Raw genomic sequence first — 18,061 nt, 5'->3', positions numbered from 1 at the left:
TCTTGTTTAAATGTGTGGTAGATTTCCACAGTGAAGCCATCCATCCTGGGCTTTTCTTTGTTAAGGTTCTGTTGAGGTTTTCTTTGTCTTCATGGCTCAATTTATGTATGTGTCCAGCAATGTATCCATTTTTTGCTAGGTTTCCTAGTTTGTTGGCATACAGCTCTTTATAGTAATTTCTTATGATTATTTTTACTTCTGTGGTGTCTATTGTTAAATTTCCCTTTTCAACTCTAATTTTACTGATTTGGGTCTTCTCTCTGCTTTTTTTCTGTTAGTTGGGCCAATGGTGTGTTAATTTTGTTTTTTTCAAAAAACCAGCTCTTCATTTTGTTGATGTTTTATATTTTTTTTTCAATTTTGTTTATTCTCTCATTTTAATTATTTCTTTTCTCCTACTAGTTTTGGTTTGGTTTGCTATTGTTTTTCTAGATCCTTGAGATGCATTGATAGCTCATTTATAGGGTGCTTTCCAATTTCTTGATGTAGGCTCCAATTGCTATAAACTTTCTTCTTAGCACTGTTTAGGCCATATCCTCTAAGTTTTGATATGTTGTGTTGTCATCTTCATTTGTTTCCAGAAATTTGATATTATCTCTTGATTTTTGGCTGTGATGCACTTCTCATTCAGGAGTATCTGGTTCAGTCTCTGTATTTGCATATGTTCTAGAGATTCCTGAGTCACTGATTTCCAGCTTCATTGCATTGTCATCTGAGAAGATGCATGGTATGCTTTTGATTTTTTTAAGTTTGCTGAGACTTGATTTTTGGCCTAGTATGTTGTCAATCCTAGAGAAATATGCATACACTGGTGATAAGAATGTGTATCCTACAACTGTAGGATGAAAAGTTCTGTAGATACTAGTTAGGTCCATTTGGTCTATAGTGTCAATTAACTCTGCTCTTTCCTTGGTGAATTTCTGTCTTTGATCTGTCCATTGCTAAAAGTGGGGTATTGAAATTCCCCATTACTTTTGGAGTCTGTCTCCCTTTAGATCCCTTAATGTTTCTTTTAAATAACCTGGTGCCCTGTTATTAGATGCATGTATGTTTATAATAGTCATGTCTTCCTGTTGAATTGATCCCTTAATCATTACATAGGACCCTTCTTTGTTTCTCTTAACAGTTTTTGTGTTAAAGTCTATTTTGTCTGATATTAGGATGGCTACATCTGCTTTTTTTTTTGTTTCTGTTGGTATGGGGTATGTTTTTCCATCCTTTCACTTTCCATCTGCATGCATCTTTGTTGATGTGTTCCTTTAGGCAGCAAATAGATGGGTTTTGTTTTTTAATCCATTCAGCCAGTCTGTGTCTTTTAACTGGAGGGTTGAGACCATTTACATTTAAGGTGACTATTGATAAGTAACAACTTTTGCAGGGCTGGTCTGGTGGTGACAGTTTGTCTCAGTTTCTGGTCATATCTATTATCTATCTGCTTCCTGTACTTGGATATCCCTTTCTTTTTCCAACTTAGAGAAGTTTTCTGTTACTATGTCACTAAAAAGGCCGTCTAGTCCTTTCTCTCTTTCTATGCCTTCAGGAACTCCTAGAATCTGTATGTTGGGTCGTTTGATAGTATCCTGTAGATTATCAACAGTGTTCTTGAGTTTCCTAATTTCTCTTCTTGTGTTTGGTCTGAGTATTTAATTTCCTGTACTTTGTCTTCTAAGTCAGATATTCTTTCTTCTGCTTCACCAATTTTGTTAAGGCTTTCCACTTATTTTTTATTTGTTCTATTGATTTCTTCATTTCATTTTGATTTCTCTTTAAGATCTCAATTTTATGGGAGAAACCTTGTCATGTGCAGATTTCTAGTAGTTTGATTATTTCTATGTAATCTCATGATCGCTTTTTTTTGGATTCCATTTCTTCCATTCCATTATCTAAACAATCTATTTTTGAAGTCTTGTGTTCTTTTGGGGTTGCCATGTTTTCTTCCTTATTCTTGGTTCTTGAATTTGTGCATTTGTTATTTGGCATCTGTGAGGATACTCATTTGTTTCTTTTTTTGTTTTTGTTTTTGCTGTGGTGGCTTTTACCTTTGTACTCTGCTTCTGTAGATAAGTGGAGTGTGTGCTTTCAGTGAATATCAAGAGACATGCAGTGAGTGTAGCTAGGGAGCTCTGTTCATTTCTCCAGGGTAAATGCCATGTCATAGGAGATACACCCATGTTTGGCATGGTAAAATCTCTGTCTCTTTTTTTTTTTTTTACCAGAAGGGTGTTTTTTTCTGCTCAGCTGAGCTCCTCTCCTCAAAGGAGACCAGTGCCTGAGCACTAGCCCCAGTGGGGATAATACTCATCTGCTCTTCCCCAAAGACCACACAGAGGATCTGTATAGACCTCAGTCTAAGTTCAGATTCCCCAGCAATGTCCCTCACCGGGTAACCAGGGGACCCTGATCATGTGGAGCCTCTCATAGTGACTGCCCAGAGTCTCAGCGACATCATGAGTCCTCCCACACAGCCTCATTTTTGGAACAGTCCTGGCACAAAAGCCTCCCACAGTCATAAGCATCCAGCCTCCTGTTAGTTCTCTCCACCAGAGTCAGGAGTTTCCACTTGACTGGTTGCTGGGAACTGACTTGAGCTGGCAAAGCTGCTACATATGTCCAAAATGGCACCCTCACTAATGGCTTTTTACAGGACACCATCATAAGGTGATCAGGGAGAGAGAAAGGTGTTTGTTCATCTTCTTTTGTTGTTGTTCTTATTGTTTTGGTTTCTGTTTTGTTTTTCCCCTCTAGTTTGGCAGGTACACTATCCCCCACGGGGCTCCACTTTGAGTTGCCTCTAGGTTCTTGGTTCTTTTTGTTTTGTTTTGTTTTGTTTTTGACAGGCAGAGTGGATAGTGAGAGAGAGAGAGACAGAGAGAAAGGTCTTCGTTTTTGCCGTTGGTTTACCCTCCAATGGCCGCTGCGGCCGGCGTATCGCGCTGATCCGAAGCCAGGAGCCAGGTGCTTTTCCTGGTCTCCCATACAGGTGCAGGGCCCAAGGACTTGGGCCATCCTCCACTGCCTTCCCGGGCCATAGCAGAGAGCTGGCCTGGAAGAGGGGCAACCGGGATAGAATCCAGCACCCCAACCGGGACTAGAACCCGGTATGCCAGCAGGTTCTTGGTTGTTTATTGCCAGTGGCTTGGGCTTCTGTGGTCTGATCTCACCTCACACTGGTGCATAGGCTGTTGGCCACTGGAGTCCACATCCATCCCCTCCACTTAGGTCCACTGTGTCCCTCTAATTTGTGTAGAGTTTTCTCTGCCATTTTCTCCCTAACTCTTTTTAGACTGCACTCTATCCACTTTTTAAAAACTATGTTCTTGTAGACTAGCGCAATATGTTCCCTCTCTACTCTGCCGTAGGCTTTCTTTCTTGATTTTGCAGTGAGATCTTAATAGGTATATGAAAACACTTTTGTCTTTTGTATATTGTTGTTGGTTTTTTAATATACTGTGACTTTACTGAAGGCTTTCAGTCCCAACAGCTTTTAGGTGGAATAGTGTAGGTTTTTCCATGTACAGCATTATGTCATCTGCAAATATGGATATTTTGATTTCTTCCTTTATAATTTCTATGCCATTTCTTTCCTTAATATCTATTGCCAATACTTTCAATACTATATTGAGTAAGAGTGGTAAAAGTGGACATCCGTGTCCTGTTCCAGATCTGAGAAGAAATTCTTTCAGCACTTTCCTACTCAGTGTGATATTGGCTGTTTGTTGTATACAGCCTTTATATATTTAAGATACGCTTCTAGTGAATAGTGAATTCTTGAAGTTCTTTTTATCATAAAGTGATGTCAAATGCTATCAAATACTTTGTCGGCATCTATTAAGATCATATGGTTTTGGTTCTTCATCCTGTTGTGATTTATGATGCTTATTGATTTGCAAATGTTGAACCACCCTTGCATCTCTGAGATAAATCTCTTTTGATCATGATGTATGATCTTTTGAATGCGGTGTTGGAATCAGTTTGCTAATACTTTGTGAGAATTTTTTGCATGTGTGTTCATCAAGAATATTGGTCTGCAGTTTTCTTCTTGTTTTGTATCTTTGGTTTTGATACAAACTAAGGATGATCTCATAAAGAATTTGGCAGAATTTCATTGTGTTCAGTGTTTTGCAGTATTTTGAAAAGTATTGAATTTTGTTCCAGTTAAAAGGCTTTGTAGAACTCAGTTATAAAGCCGTTGAGTCTTGGATTATTCTTTAAGGAGATACTTGTAACTACTTCTTCAATCGCATAAGTCATTATGAGTCTATTTAGATGTTCTCTCTAGCTTTGATTTAATCTAGATAGGTCATATGTATCCAGAAATTTATAAATTTCTTTGAAGTTTTCCATTTTTTAGTACATAGTTTTCATAGCAGGTCTTTAAAAAAAGATTTATTTATTAACTTGAGAGGCATAGTCACAGAGAGTCACTAGTTCACTCTGCAAATGGCTGCAGTGGTGGGAGCTGAGCCAATCCAAAGCCAAGAGCCCTCCCACAAAGGTGCAGGGGCTCAAGTACTTGGCCATCTTCTACTGCTTTTCCAGGCTATCAGGAGGGAGCTGGATCAGAAATGGAGCAGCCAGGACTCAAACAGATGCCCATATGGGATGCCAGTGCCACAGGCAGATGCTTAAACTGCTATGCCACAGTGCCAGCCCCAGAGTAGATTTTTTTTTTTAAAGATTCATTTTCTTTATTTGAAAGGCAGAGTTAGAGGAGAGGGAGAGAGGAAATAAGGGAGAGAGAGAGAGAGATCTTCTATCTGTTGGTTCACTTCCCAAATGGCTGCAACAACTGGGGCTAGGCCAGACCAAAGCCAGGAGCCAGGATCTTCATCTAGCTCTGCTACAGATGCACAGGGGCCCTCTTGGGCCATCTTCCACTGCTTTTCCAAGCACGATAGCAGGGAGCTGGATAGGAAGTAGAGTAGCCAGACTCAGACCGGCACCCATGTATGAGATGACAGTGAGTGTTGCAGGAGGTGGTTTGACCTATTACATCACATTGCTTACACCCATAATAGTTTCTTCTGATCTTTTGTATTTCTGTGATGTTGCTTGTAATGTCTCCTTTATCACTTCTCATTTTGAGTTTTTTCTTGTTTTCCTAGTCTTGTTAAAGGTGTGTCTATTTCCTTTAACTTTTCAAAAAAAAAAGCTTCCTGTTAATCTTTACCATCTTTTAATTTAATTTTCATTTTTTGCTGTATTCCACAGGTTTTTATATGCTGTGTTTTAATTCTTGTTTCAAGAAATTTTCTGATTTCCTTGTTAATTCCTTCAATATTCCATTTGTTATTCAGCAGCATGTTTAATTCCCATGTCTTTATAAATTTTCTATTCTAATTATTTTTAGTTTTAGTCCCTTGCGGTCTGAGGAAATATGATTTCAATATTTTTCAATTTACTGAGACTTGATTTGCAGACTAATATGGTCTATGCTAGGAAACACTAGTGCGCTACTATGAAGAATGTTTTTTGTAGTTGAGTGAAATGTTCTGTAAATGTCTTTAGGTCCATTTGCTCTCTATGCTTCAACTCTGATAAACCTTTGTTGACTTTTTTATCTGGATGGTCTTTTCACGATGACTTTGGGGGTATTGAAGATTCTCGTTACTGTATTGAAAGTTATCTCTTGGGCCAGTGCCATGAGTAACTTGGTTAATCCTCTGCCTGTGGTGCTGGCATCCCATATGGGTGCCGGGTTCTAGTCCCAGTTGCTCCTCTTCCAGTCCAGCTCTCTGCAGTGGCCCAGGAAAAGTGGAGGATGGCCCAAGTGGTTGGGCCCCTGCACCTGCATGGGAGACCAGGAAGAAGAACCTGGCTCAGTGCTGGCTATAGCGGCCATTTGGGGAGTGAACCAACAGAAGTAAGACCTTTCTCTCTGTCTATAACTCTACCTGTCAAATAATTAAAAAAAAAAGTTATCTCTCAGGTTTAATATTTGCTTTCAGTTGGTGATCTTGGGTGTAAAATATCTTCTTGCTTAAGTGGTCCTCTTCACCAGTATACAATATGCTTTGTCTTTTTCTCAGTTTAAAGTATGTTTTGTTTGTGAGCTTAGCTATTCCAGCTGTTTTTGGTTTCTAATTGTAGGGTACCTTTTCTCAACCCTTCATGTTCTGTCTATAGGAATGGTTACCAGCAAAGTGAGTTTCTATGGTCAGTATATACTTGTGCCTTGTTTTGTATCCATTCAACCAATCTGTATCTTTTAACTGGGGAATATAATATGTTTACAGTCAAGGTTAATATTAATAACTAACATGTTACTTTATTGATTGGCTCCTGATTGATAAAGCTCTTGGTAACCTGATGTGTTTCCATGATGAGTACTCATAAAGTAGGACTTGTTTCAGGATCTCTGGTAAGGCTGACCTGAGGGTGGCGAATTCTTTGTTTTTGCTGGTATGAGCAATACTTCATTTCTCCTGCCCTTCCAAAGGACACCTTCACTGGGTAGGATCTTCTCAGTTGGAAGTGTTTGTCTCTCAAGACCTTGCATGTGTCCTCCTGTTCTCTCCTGGCCTAGAGGTGAGGTTTCCGCTGGGCACTCTGCTGTTGTCCAGTGGGTTTTCCTCTATGTGTAACTTGCTGCTTGGCGCTCAATATCTTCAGGATTCTCTGTGTCCATCACTCTTGACAACTTGACTGTTAAATGCCTTGGAGAAGGTTCTTATTGTTTTGTTGTTGTTCAGTCTGGTTGGAGTTCTATGAACTTTGTATATCTAGGTGTCAACTTGTCTTCTAAGGCTTGGGAACTTTTCAGCTGCTCTGTTTAGTAGGTTCTCAATCTTCTGCATTCTCTTCTTCAGGTCTACCCTTTTTTTTTTTTTTTTTTTTTTTGGCTTCCTTCATTATTTTTATCCTCTGGTTCTGTTATTTGAAAGATCTTGTCCTCAAGATCAGAAATTATTTCATCCTCTGCTTGATTGATTTTATTGTTGAAACTCACAATTGAGTTTTTTTTTAAAAGATTTCTTTATTTATTTGAAAGGCAGAGTTAATGGGGGGCGGGGGGAGGTCTTCCATCTGCTGGTTCACTCCCCAGATGGCGGCAACAGCCAGAGCTGTGCTGATCTGAAGCCAGGAGCCAGGAGCTTCTTCCAGGTCTCCCACATGGGTGCAGAGATCCAAGCACTTGGGCCATTTTCCACTGCTTTCCCAGGTCATAGCTGAGAGCTGGATCAGAAGAGAATCCAGGTGTCTAACCCATGCCCATATGGGATGCTGGCACTGCAGGCTGCAGCTTTACCTGCTACACAGCAGCACTTGGCCTAGGTTTTTTTATTTTTTTCTTTTAATCTCATTCAAGTTCTCAGTTTCAAAATTTAATCTCTTAAAAGTGTTTCTATTTCTAGCCGGCGCCGCGGCTCAGTAGGCTAATCCTCCGCCTTGCGGCGACGGCACACCGGGTTCTAGTCCCGGTCGGGGCACCGGTCCTGTCCCAGTTGCCCCTCTTCCAGGCCAGCTCTCTGCTGTGGCCAGGGAGTGCAGTGGAGGATGGCCCAAGTTCTTGGGCCCTGCACCCCATGGGAGACCAGGAGAAACACCTGGCTCCTGCCATCGGAACAGCGCGGTGCGCTGGCGGCAGCGCGCCTACCGCGGCGGCCATTGGAGGGTGAACCAATGGCAAAAAGGAAGACCTTTCTCTCTGTCTCTCTCTCTCTCTGTCCACTCTGCCTGTCCAAAAAAAAAAAAAGTGTTTCTATTTCTGTTGCATTCCTCACTCATATAATGTATGCTCTTCCTCCTTCCTGTATGTGCTCTTGAACTTCGTTTCGTTAGCGTCATTATTTAGAATTCTTTTCCAGGCATTTGGCAGACTCCCTTCAAATTCTTTCAATTTCTGTTTGTTATGGAAGGTTTTACTTCACCTTGATTCATAAATGAGAGCTTTGCAGGGTGCAGCTTTCTGGGTAAACAGTTTTTCACAGACTTCCTTGGGATCGGCATCCATTTCTGGCGAGTTACTGGTTTCTGTTTTTGGAACTGTGACGCTTTCTTCATTTGTGTGGTGTTCCTATGTTGACATCTCCATCTCTGCTGTCCCAGTGGCTTTTTTATGGAGTAGGTCTCGTAAAATACTTAGGATTCGGGTGGGATGTGGGACACAACTAGAGCTGTGGCTTCGGTGTCGGTGCTCGGGGAGTGTGACCGCTGTGGCTGCTGGGTCATTTCTTGAGCTGTAAGCAGTGTGGGCAGCTCCTCTGCCCACCGTGTTGTCCAGTCTGCAGCAGTTCCTGAAGGTAGCAGCGTGATTTGGAAATGGGTCATGAGTTTGCAAGGGGGTGTGTGTATATTTAGTCCCCAGAGCTCGAAGGCACTCACACGAGGGTTATGCCTTCAGGGTTGGTCTCTGATGCTATGAGACATAGAAAGGGATGTCCCCTTGTCCTTCCAGGTAAGCCGGAGTGATGCCTGGGCTCATGGCAACAAAAGCTATGGCCTCGGGACTGTGTGATACTGATGGGACTTTGCCCAGCTCCTCCTGCGGGGGTGTGACTGACGCTGGGGCTCATTGCACTAATAGCCCAAGTCCCAGCAGTAGGGGACATCAAAGGGAGCTCGTATCTGTCCCATGGGGTGAATCCAGGTTAGTCTAAGGATTGTGCCCTGGCAAGTGTGAGTCTGTCAGTGCAATAGTCACAATTCCATAGCTGCAGGACGCAGGAGGGTCCTAACCCAGGGCTTGCATGGTAAGTGTCAGTTACTCTGCACAGCGTGGGCCTGCGGCCACCATCCTAAAACAGAGGAATACAGGTTGACAAGGAAGTGTGAGTTACTCCAGGGGTTGTAGCACCAATAGTGACACGCCCGGAGTTGCAGGGCCCAGAGGGAATCGCCTCCAGTTCCCACAGGGCAGACAAGGGTGCTGCTGGGGCGTGTGCCCTCCCACCCTCCCTGTGCCAGGAGCTGCAGAGGGAGGGTCCTTAGGTCCAGCCCTCCGGCATTGTGAATGGCTGCTGGCAGCAAGCCTCAGGAAGCCAAGGGGAGCTTTCCTCGGTTGTACTGAGTGAGCGAGCTTGGGTCCAGAAATCCTGCTTCAGCATTCACAAAGGGCTGCTCTCTGTCCTACTAAGCATCCGTGCTTTGTCTCTGGGGGCTTCTGGTAGTGACAGGGCTGCTTGCTGCCCTAAGGCAGGTGGAGTTTCCAGTAGCATCTTGGGTACGGCAGTGTAGCCATGGAACACGGCGATGTGGGTTCCTCTCTTAGAGCAGAGTAGTTGCTTAGACCCCGGAGAGCCCTCTAGACATAAAGTCAGTGAGTGCTCTGGGATTCTCCCGGAGTTGGGACTGCCCAACTGTGGGGATGGCAGGGGTCATGGAGCCTGCTGATCACCACTGCTCAGCTAGACGGGGTCCCCTGACCAAGGAGCTGGGGTGGGAGCGGCTAGGGGTTTCAGTGCCGGTGGGCAGTGCAATGCTTCGTCTTTGCTTTTTTTAAAAAAAATTTATTTATTTATTTGAAAGTCAGATTTACAGGCCGGTGCCATGGCTCAATAGGCTAATCCTCCGCCTGCGGCGCTGGCACACCAGGTTCTAGTCCCGGTCGGGGCACCGGATTCTGTCCCGGTTGCCCCTCTTCCAGGCTAGCTCTCTGCTGTGGCCCAGGAATGCAGTGGAGGATGGCCCAAGTCCTTGGGCCCCTGCACCCGCATGGGAGACCAGGAGAAGCACCTGGCTCCTGGCTTCAGATCAGCGCGATGCACCGGCCACAGCGGCCATTGGAGGGTGAACCAACGGCAAAAAGGAAGACCTTTCTCTCTGTCTCTGTCTCTGTCTCTGTCTCTCTCTCTCTCACTGTCCACTCTGCCTGTCAAAAAAAAAAAAAAAAAGTCAGATTTACAGAGAGAGGAGAGGCAGAGAGAGAGAGAGGTCTTCCATCCGATGGTTCACTCGCCAGATGGCTGTAACAGCCAGAGCTGCGCCAATCTGAAGCCAGAAGCCAGGAGCTTCCTCCAGGTCTCCCACGTGGGTGCAGGGGCCCAAGGACTTGGGCCATCTTCTACTGCTTTCCCAGGGCACAGCAGAGAGCTGAATCGGAAGAGGAGCAGCCGGGACTAGAACTGGTGCCCATAGGGGGTGCCAGTGCTTCAGGCCAGGGCTTTAACCCACTGCGGCACAGCGCTGGCCCCCATCTTTGCTCTTTAATTGTGAGCAGAAACTCTGTGCTACTTGGAATTCTTGTCACTTCCTTCCTGGAGTTCTCCTCTGGTCACTTGCCTCAGTTTCCATGTGTCCTGACAAGATGTCATCCTCCTAGCAGGGAGCCAGGGGCAGAGCGGTGGGAGGTGGCTGTGTTCCCTCCCCACCTCTGTTTTTAGTCTCTGTGTTTGCAGTTCTCATCACTTGTTTTCTGAAGTTGGCCCTCCGTCTCTTGGGTTCGAGTATGTGATGTATAGAGCGCTTCTCGTGGCAGTGTGGCCCGCCGTGGACAGGAAGCTGGGGTAGGAATGGCAGCGGCAGTCCTGGTGACGTGCAGTGTCCACTCTCTCTGCTGGCTTCCGGAGTTTCTACGCCACTGGAAGTTCCTGTTATTCCCTGAAGCACTGCCTCACGTGACCTCTTAAACGGAGTTCTGCCAAGCTCTCCTCTGGCTAAAGTAGAGGCAGCCCCCTCTCTTTGTATTGCTGGTTGTGTTTTTCATTCCTAGTTCTCCTTTGTGTTTCGGGAGATCAGTGGTCTGACTGCTCTTTCTTAGAATGTACTGAGACGTGGTCCGGTTCGCCCAGACGGTGTTCCGAGTGCTCGTGACTGGAAGGTGCACGCTGTAGCTCTCGGGTGACAGGTCTGTTGGGCCCATTTGCTCTGTAATGTGGTTCAACCTCTGATTCATCTTTGTTGATTTTCTGTCTGGGAGATGTGACCACTGGTGACAGTGCAACGTTAAAGTATCTTCCATTATTCTGTTGGAGTCTAACTTTTCCCTTAGGTCTAATATTTACTTTATGTAGCTGGGTGATCTTGTGTTGGTTGCAAGTATTTTTGATATGTTTTCTTGCTGAATTGCTCCTGTAATCAATATATAATCTTTCTTTGTCTCTCTTTATAGTTTTTTTGTTTTAAATTCAAAGTGCGTTTGATCTGAGTTGCCCCAGCTCATGGTTGGTTTCCGTTTACGTGGCATATCTGTTTTTCACTGCTTCACTTTCAGTTGATTTGTATCTTCCACTGTGAATTTTGTTTCTTGCAGGCAGCATGTAGTTTGCCCTGTGTTTTTAAAACATTTGTTAAGAGTTATTGATGTATGTGAAAGGTAGAGTTACAGAGAGCATGAGAGAGAGCTTCCATTCTCTGATTACCCCCAAATGGCTGCAACAGCCGGAACTGAGCCAGGCTGAAGCCAGGATCCAGGAACTTCTTCCATGTCTCCCACGTGCGTGCAGGGACCCAAGCATTTGGGCCATCCTCTGCTGCTTTCCTAAGCGCATTATCAGGGAGCTGGATCCAAAGTGGAGTAGGGGCCAGCGCTGTGGCGTAGTGGATAAAGCTGCCGCCTGCAGTGCTGGCGTCTCATGTGGGTGCCAATTCGAGTCCTGGGTATTCTGCTTCCGATCCAGCTCTCAGCTATGGCCTGGGAAAGTGGCAGAAGATGGTCCAAGTCCTTGGGCCCTTGCACCCATGTGGCAAGAGCTGGAAGAAGCTCCTGGCTCCTGGCTTTGGATCAGTGTAGCTCTGGCTGTTGGCAGCCATCTGGGGAGTGAACCAGCAGATAGACAATCTCTCTCTCTCTCTCTCTGTTTTTCTCTCTCTCTCTGCCTTTGCCTTTCTGTAACTCTGCCTTTCAAATAAATCTTAAAAAAAAAAAAAAAAGTTAAGCAGTCAGGATTCAAACCCATATCGGATGGTGGAACAGCACATGGTGGCTTCACTTGATAGGCCATGGCACTGGCTCTTTGTTGTTGTTTTTATTAAAATACTAATTTATTTGAAAGGTAGAATGACAGAGGAACACAGAGAGGTCTTACATTCACTGCTTAATGCTCCCCCACCACCACCAAGTGGCTGCAACAGCCAGAGATGAGCTTCACCTGGGCCTCCCACGTGGGTGGCAGGTGGCTAAGCACTTGTGCCATCTTCTGCTTTTTGCAAGCCATTAGCAGGGAGCTGGATCAGAAGCAGGGCAGCCAGGACATGAACTGGCACTCGTATGGGATGGCAGTGTTGCAGACGGTGGCTTCGACCTGCTAAGCCACAGTGCCAGCCCCTGGTCTTGTGATTTTTTTTTTTTTAACCCATTCAGTCACCCTGTAGCTTTTGGCTGGGGGATTTAACCCACTGACATGCAAAGTTAATATGGATTAAAAACTAGCTCCTGTCTCTGTGTTGATGCGTTACTGGTCATATCCACTCTGTCCGTGAATTTCACACTGTCGAGGGTTTGAATGATGGCTACCTCCAATGTACAACTCGGTTAAGGAGTTCTGGTAAGGCTGATCTGATGGTGGCAAATTCTCTTCTGGTTTTCTGGGAAAACTTGATTTCTCTCTGACTTCTACAAGATAGCATCACGGGATACAATATTGAAAGTTTTGTTTTTTCTTTCAAGACCTTAAGCACATGATGGTAGTGGCGTCTGGCCTGTGGGGTTTGTGCTGAGAGGCCTGCTGCTCGGGGGGCTTTCTTTCCATGGGACGTGGTGCCGTGTGTTCACTATCTTTAGTGCTGCACGTTTCACTATTAACAACTGTTCGTCCTGAAAGTTAGTCTCGTTTGGGTCATCTTAGAATTCTTTGGGCTTCATCCACCTGGATATCCATGTAGGTATTTTTTTTTTAAGATTTATTTTATTTATTTGAAAGACAGGGTTACAGAGAGAGGTAGAGCCAGAGAGACGTCTTCCATTGCTGGTTCACTTCCAAATGACCGCACTAGCCAGAGCTGGGCCAATCTGAGGCCAGGAGCCGGGAGCTTCTTTGGGGTCTCCCACCTGGGTGCAAGGACCCCAAGGACTTGGGCCATCTTCTACTGCTTTCCCAGGCCATAGCAGAGAGCTGAATCGGAAATAGAGCAACCAGGACTTGAACCGGTGCCCCTGAGGGATGTCGGCACATAAGGGTGGGGTTTTAACTCACTGTGCCAGATTGCCAGCCCCCACGTAGGTTCTTAATGCCTTTTTACTTTGCTTCTCTATCGGGTATCCCTATAATAGAAATACTTGTTTGCTTAATGGTCTCCCATTTCTTAATTCTAACACTAGTTGATGATTATCTCAAAAGTCTTGTACCCAAGATCAGAAATGCTTTCTTCTTGGTGTATACTGTTTAAGATCTCAACTGAGTTTTTTATTTCATTGATTGAAGTTTTCACTGAAAAATTTGATTTTTATCTTTTTAGTGATGCCTGTCTATTCATTGATTTTTTTTCAACCATATCATGTGTTAATTGCTTTTTTCAGCTGTCTGTATTCTCTTATATCTCATTGAATATACTTAGACACATTGTTTTGAATTCTTTTTCAGACACTTTGTCAGTTTTCTTCAAATTGGGATCTATTTCTGGAGAACTATTGTGTTTCCTTCTTTGTTTCCTGTAGCCTTATTTTTTTTTAAAGATGTATTTATTTATTTGAAAGAGTTACACAGAGAGCGAAGGAGAGGCACAGAGAGAGAGAGAGAGGGAAAGAAAGAGAGAAGAGAGGTCTTCCATCCACTGATTCACTCCCCAATTGGCCACAACAGCTGGAGCTGAGCTGATAAGGAGCCAGGAGCTTCTTCTGGGTCTCCCATGTGGGTGCAGGAGCCAAGGACTTGGGCCATCTTCTACTGCTTTCCCAGGCCACAGCAGAGCGCTGGATCAGAAGTGGAGCAGCTGGCTCTCGACCCGGTGCTCATATGGGATGCCGGCACCGCAGGCGGCAGCTTTACCTGCTGCACCACAGCACTGGCCCCTAGCCTTATGTTGTTGATGTCTGTACCTATGGTGTAGTAGTTCTTGTTGATGGAGTAGGTTTCATTGGGAAAGACCTGTGGTTTGTGTGGAATGCAGGGCATCATCTGGGTTGTTGGCATTCGCTTTGCTTTAGGTGACCCCAGAAATGTAAACGCTGAGTGGCGTCTTCAGCTCTAGTCAGTGTCAACAGTGTCTGTGAAAGCCATTGCCATGTTTATCTCGGCAGTTCATGGAGGTGACAGTGGGCATGGGCTAGGGTGTGTATCGTTAGGGAGTTGAGTATGCCTCACCTGTAGTTTCTGATAGCTGTAGCCATGTTTCTGGTGCTGCAGGGCACAGAGGGTGCTGTCCCCTTGTCCCCCCAGGAACCCCTGAGGAATGCTGGGGCTTTATGAGCCGAGAGCCGTGACTGGAACTGTGTGATGTGGATGGGTGCTTTACCAGGTTCTGCTGTGTGTTGTGACGGATGCTGGCACCAAAGGTCCTGGTGTCTCCCCATGACTAGGGCATGAATACAGGTTGTGCTGGGAATTGTGCGCTGTCACGAGTGGGTGTGGCCTAGAGGGAGGCAGGTATGTTCTGCCTTAGTCGATGCAGGGTAGATTTTGTAGATCCTGAGAAATTGAGTGCTAATGATCACAGTCCTGGAGCTGCAGGAGGCAGTGGGGTCCTTACCAGGTCTCACCAGGTGGGTGCCAGTTATGTGGGGGACTGGGGACTAGCGGTCGTCAGCATGAAGCATTGGAATGGAGGTGCTGCTCTCCGAGTACCATAGGTGATAGCTAATTCAGGTGTTGTAGCACCAACAGTGGTAGTCCCTAGCTGCAGGGCACAGAGGGATCTGCCCCTAGTTCCCACAGAGCATCCGGAGGTAATGCTGAGGTCTGTGCTCTGGGTACCCACACTGTTGTCAAGAGAGCGGTACTCCCACAGGTGTGTGTGTGTGTGTGTGTGTAATGAACTGTTGCCAGTGCCAAGCCCCAAGAAACCAAGGGGCCGATCAGACAGAGTGAGCAACCATGGCTCTGGGGCTTCTGCCCTGGAAGCCTACAGGTACAGGATGCAAGGGGCCAGCTCTGGCTCTGGGGGCTTTTGGCAGTGATGGGGCTGCTTGCTGTCCCCTAAGTCAGAATAGAGTCTTGCAGTAGTTCTACCACAGCTGTTTGGGTCTGGTGCTTTGTGGGCAGGAGGAGGCAATGTGGGTTCCTATTTTTATTTTATTTTTTTTAGCAAAGAGATTGGACCCCAATGAGCTTGATAGATTGGATCTAACACCATGGGAACAGTGGGATTCTGTGTTAGAGCTGCTGGCCTGCAGCAATGGCAGGGGTCATGGACTTGAACTTCCCCTGCAAGATGGCACTGTCCAGCAGGTACACCTACAGCGTACTTCGTTTCTCTCTGTTGGCTCTCAGGGTCTCTGCTGTTGGCAGTTCCTGTCACTGCTTTGCTGAAGTCTCCATGGGCCACCCCTTCCTTCGTTCTCTGGTGTTTTTCACGTTGAGTGCGGGTCCTCTGTATTCAGCCATCTTGATCTAATCTCCATGTTTTGTGTGTTAAGTTGTTCCAGAACAGTTGACATTAATACTCCAAGGTGGAGTGGGCACATTGTGTGTGTCAGGTGCACTTCTGCTTTGCTCTATCTGTACGTTCTTGTCCTATTTTGGTATCCATAGTGCTCAGCTCTCTGGGCCAGAGTGGAACACTGCAGATAGGTCAAGGGCAAAGTAAAAGAATGAAGAGAGGGCTCCTCTCCCTTGGGTCATGGGGAGTCGGGACTAGAGAGGCGATAGTGGGCTTACACTACTGCTCCTGAGTCACACTGCTTGACACATGCTCCAAGTTCATAGTCCACCTCCCTAGAGACTTAGAATTTGCTACCTTGGCCAATGCAATCCCTCAAAGACAAGCTTTTAATACATGCTAAGTTCTGTTTCAAGAATCTGAGCATCAGCTGGAAATAGATGAATGGCCATTAGCCAGCTCCCTCAGGAGACGCTGTAAGCGCAGGTGAGCTTGCCTTGCTGAGTAGAGGGACTGGGGACAAGGCTGCAGACTGAGCCCAGTGATCACTGAGAACAGAGCCCATGGAATGCCAGCTTCCCCCATGGGGTCAGCCCAAATGACTGGGGTTTCAGTCCTGAGGCACAGGGTAGGGTGAGGCGCAGAGATGCGTGGGCATTGGGCTTAGCCCACTGCTGGAAACAATGCTGTTTCATGTGGGAGCCTGGGCCAGAGGTGGCTGCTGAGCCCTTAGAAGGTGGCCAGCCCACTAGGCAAAGTGGTAGGCACAAAAGTCAGACCAGACACCAAAGACTTAATATGTAGAAGAGGATGTAAAATGTCTTTCATAGATTTCCAGATTGGTAATGTGTTGATGATAATATTTTGGATACATTTCAGTGAAACTAATTTTATGTATATTTTTTATTATTAGACAGGTAGAGTTAGAGAGAGAGAAAGGTCTTCTCTCCGCTGGTTCACCCCTGAAATGGCTGCCACGGCTGGCGTGCTGCACCGATCTGAAGCCAGGAGCCGGTGCCTCCCCCTGGTCTCCCACAGGGGTACAGGGGCTCAAGTACCCGGGCCATCCTCTACCGCACCCACCCCCCGGGCCACAGCAGAGAGCTGGACTGGAAGAGGAGCAACTGGGACTAGAACCCGGCACCTATATGGGATGCCGGCACCGCAGGCGGAGGATTAACCTAGTGAACCACGGCGCTGGCCCTGTACTTTTTGACATGTCTATAAGACAATATAAAATCATGTATCTTGCCTTATATTTCTGCTGGCCAGTGCCAGTGAGAGAAGCTACACAGAGAAGGCAAGACCGAAAAACACAGCAAAACAAAACTATGGGCTAAAATTCATAATATACCAAGTCCATCGAAAGGCTTTGCTATGGTCTGGGACATGTGGTTCAATGCTGAATGTCCCCAAAGACCCTGTGTCCAAGGCTTGGTGTGCAGGGTGGCGCCAGTGAGTCTGGTGTGAGGTCCTTCTGTCACAAGTAGCTCTGATCAGAAGGCTTCATAAAATCCCTCATATGGGAGCAGGCATTTGGCCTAGCAGTCGACCCTCAGGCTCCACACTGGAGCTCCTGCCTTCAGGTCTATTGCAGCTTCTGACCAGAGCTTTCGGCTGACACGGACCCCGAGAGGCAGCAGTGATGCTACAGGGGGTCGAGGTCCTGAAACCCATGGGGGAGACCTGGACCGCATTCCCAGCTCTGTGTTGGTGCCTGCCAGGCCTGGCTTTTGCATGCATTTGGAGAGTGAACTGGGGCCGAGCACTCTTTCTCTCTCTCATTCTCTTCGTGTGTCTCGCTGGCTCTCACGTGGATAAAAGTAGATGAATGGATGAATAAGCACCCAAGCTTAGCCCAACCTCTTCACCTGCTTCTGCCTCCCCTGTGACTCGGCATCTGCATTTGCTTCATCATCCACCATCTATCACCTGCCCTGGGCCCTTGACCACAGCCAAAACCTGCGCCGTGCCTGTGGCCTTGGAACCTCTAGAACTGAGCAGACAAGCCACTTGGCCCCAAGACGGTAGGCTGCCCCATTCTGTGTTTCACAACCAAAATGAAAAGCTGACGCGTAGAGGCTACAAGGGGAGAAGGAACAGTGATTCTGTTAGCTGCATCTGGAATGCTAGCGCGTGGGAAGAGTGCTCTCCAGTTTCCCGTTCTTTCTTTCCTCTCTCTGTTTTGCCTGCCTTTCCCTCCTTCCCCTGCTTTTGTCCCTGCCTTTCTTCTGCACTTCTGTGTATTTTCCAGGCACTTTCCAGGCAAGATGGCTTTGTGAGACTGTGCCCCTTGTCCTTCCGCTGCCAATGACATGAGAGTATCTGTCTCCAGTACACCTGCCCTGCACCACAGATCTCTCCATCCAATTTCTGGTTGAGTTTTTGTCCGATTGGCAGTGAGTGGAAGCTTAGGAGGACCAGGGAGTTCCTGTCGGTTACCAGGATGGAATGTGAGCTCTGTGTGTGCAACTTCCCAGCTCCTCAAGGCAAGAGTTTGGTGAAATTTCCCAGTGTTTGGATGTGGAAAGTTAACTCGCCTTGTAAAATCTGTGCAGATCGGGACTGGTGCTGTGGCGCAGCGGGTTAACGCCCTGGCCTGAAGTGCCAGCATTCCATATGGTTGCCGGTTTGAGACCCAGCTGTT

This window comes from Lepus europaeus, chromosome 21 (genome assembly GCF_033115175.1).
Source record: "Lepus europaeus isolate LE1 chromosome 21, mLepTim1.pri, whole genome shotgun sequence".
NCBI lineage: Eukaryota > Metazoa > Chordata > Mammalia > Lagomorpha > Leporidae > Lepus > Lepus europaeus.
The sequence above is the reverse complement of the archived record's forward strand: the minus strand, read 5'-3'. Positions refer to the sequence as shown.